At 34.9% G+C, this 2,931-nt stretch overlaps 1 long non-coding RNA gene across 1 annotated transcript in view; it reads left to right on the forward strand.

The window, feature by feature from the left end:
- LOC107664048 (uncharacterized) overlaps window positions 1–2,931 on the forward strand; it is a 20,482-nt gene that overhangs the window by 10,624 nt on the left and 6,927 nt on the right. Inside the window, exon 2 of the long non-coding RNA XR_001631417.1 lies at window positions 2,818–2,823. This is a non-coding gene — a long non-coding RNA (uncharacterized LOC107664048). The remainder of the gene's footprint in view (window positions 1–2,817; window positions 2,824–2,931) is intronic.

Below are 2,931 nucleotides of genomic sequence, written 5' to 3' on the forward strand. Positions count from 1 at the left end.
GCTTAAAATATGTTTTAAAAACAAAGCAGAACGCCTGAAACTTTATGTTGCTCTGTCAAAATATATTTTTTTATTATTTATTATTTTAATGTATTCTTATTTGATGTCTTTCTCTGTTAACTATTTGCCTCACTTCTTGCTCCTTGTTTTTTATTTTTTTGAATACATTTATAAATCTATATATTGTTTACCATGGTATTTTGTGTATATTATTGTGTTCATCCTTGTGTCTATGTTTGATGTTCCCTGTCTTGTTTTGTACATTTAGCAATAAAATAATAGTAATAATAAAATTATCAATTTAATTAAATTGAAAATCCAATTTCAATTGGGAACTAAAAATACATACAAGTAATACTGTCTATATGACCACTGCAAACAAGCTATAAGCAAACACTGACAGTGAAATTCTTAAAATCCTATAAAATTATCACTGTGTAAAGATGCTAACCTGTCATGTGGTCAGTTTATTGAAAGCTTGAAATGAAGCAATAGCTTAATACATTCTGTCTTTCATTATGCCTCCATTAAGGATGGAACACCTCATTTGACTAAAGCGTTAATTGAATAACCTTCATCTAGATCTTATTAGAAATGCCTGTTTGACCTAAAAACCTCCATTGGTCACTTACATGTCTATGAATAGATTTCTAACCTACTTAGAATAATGTAAAAGGTTCTGATGTAAGCATATTGTGTCAAATGGAGAAAAAGATGTGCTAAATGCCCATCTTGTGACTAATTTTATGTGGCCTCAACTGACTGAGCAGCATCTGATCAATTTCTGTGAATAATCTTATTGAGGACATTGACAGTATGTGCCGCAAAAAATACTATGCCATCTGTATACAGGCTATACAAACACAGAGGAGAAGCCAAATCAGAGAGAGAAGCATAAAAAGCGAGAAAAAACACTCAAGACTGTAGTCAAGTATGCCTAGCGCAATTTTATGAATGACAACAGATTGTTAAAACCACTTAAGCTCGGGGCGTTTTTTGGTATTTTCGCCTAAATTTAACATACTCAAATTCAAATGTTTACCCTGCACACATACAATGGAGGAAAAGCAACCAGTGATGTCACACAACTTTTCACTTATCCCCGCCTTAAAAACATCTGCCTTATTGTCTGTTATAAGTCTATTATAAATTATGTGCATTTGGATAATGGAAAATCTTGTCAAGCCTAGCAACAGTAACCAAGTGGGAGGGGCCTACCACAAACTGCTGGACATTTGTCAAAAATTATAGGGCATTAGTGCTGCACGATTACAATCTTCCTGAAGCACTGATCAATACTGTATAGAATTATTGTCAGGACTAAATGGACTTATTGCTAATAATTCACCATAACAGAATTAACTTCATTCTGTATTGAGTAAACGTCTAGCCATTTCAACAGTGTGCTTTCCATCACTCCTCATTTAAGATTTAAAGTAATTACTGTTTGCCATTTTTATTCATTCTTGATTGTATGGCAAATATTTTTCTTGATTACAGAGGTTCTGATTGAGAGATTCCAGTCACACAAGAGTGACAGGTAAAAATAGCTTCATGCTCCAGGAACAGAGCTGCCAAAATGCTGTGACAGAGGCAGGTACTGAACTGTGCACAGGTGAGTTCAAAATATGCTATATTACTCTGGCTCTCAGCTTTAGACTCTGAAGGATTGGGTAAGTTATAAATGACTATCTCTTATCATGTGAACAATAGAATTTACAATATACAGTCTTAACTTCAAAAATGACTTTGGTCACCTCTTTACATTTACACCACATTTTGTTTAATATTAGATTGTTTTATTACTTTTGTAGACTAAAAATAATAAAAGCCAATGATGATATAACTAACTTAAAGACAAAAAATGTGTCCAGTGCCACTTGTAACCTAGGTTACCAACACTCAACTGAGCTGGGAGTAGTTATTTTCATGAGCTCTGAAACGGCCAATAGGAGTATATTGTATATTGAAGAACTGACCAATTACGAGTGAGAATGTTGGATAGCACTTTTTTTTTTCAGGTCTCTCCTATTAAAATGTAAGAATTTGATTAATCAAGTAGAAATATTTGATTAAAAACCAAGCGATATTCGCCAGAGAGACTGTATTGAGACTAGAAGAAAAGTTGATGTAAAAAGAGACTAAGTCGTTTTGGTATCACGCGATTGCAGAGAGGAGGCCTCGTTTAACACATATGGTGTGTTATCCAATAATTAAAAGTGTTTCATACAGAAGCAAAAGACGTTTTCGATTGGAAATTAATTTCATGAAGTTTATGAGTGAAAGACCGAGTGGAAACTGAGATCGTTGGAGCTACAAGGGATTAAAACGGTCAATCTCATCCGTGGTCTTGGTGAGTTAACAATGTTATTTCATGTGTTAATCTGTGTAAAAGGTTCACATAAGTGAAATGTGAAAAAGGATGCTGTAATTGAGTTCATTTATGAATCGTGAATGTATGTTGCAAGACCACATGTGATACATTTATGCTTGTGTTCATTTGAAAAATGAGATTGTCATTTTGTTACTTTGTTAAACGTAGTGATATGTGCTTGTTCTGAAAATGATATTAATGACGGTTTTATGACCTTGTTATTCAAGGTCAGGTTTTTTGTTGTTGTTGTTGTTGTTTTTTCTACTTCTGATTCGGTTTCATGTGCAATTGGAACAACCATCAATCACGTAATTAACCCTCGCATTGAGTTCCTCAATTAGGTTAAAATTTTTAAAATTTATACCAGTTCAGCTAGAATCTGGAGGTACTTGCGTTGCGTTGCCTGTACGGGGGTTCCCTTTGTCGTGGTCCTTGCAGAACAGGGGGGGGTTCCCGCGGTTGCTGATTGGCTGGAAGTTCCGTCTTGGGAAGCAGTGGTTGGGCGTTGGCTGACGACGCGGAGTTGTGGCCTGGTTGAAGTTTTAGACGGCACTTGA

The sequence above is a fragment of the Sinocyclocheilus anshuiensis genome, unplaced genomic scaffold, assembly GCF_001515605.1.
Source record: "Sinocyclocheilus anshuiensis isolate Anshui unplaced genomic scaffold, SAMN03320099.WGS_v1.1 scaffold23, whole genome shotgun sequence".
NCBI lineage: Eukaryota > Metazoa > Chordata > Actinopteri > Cypriniformes > Cyprinidae > Sinocyclocheilus > Sinocyclocheilus anshuiensis.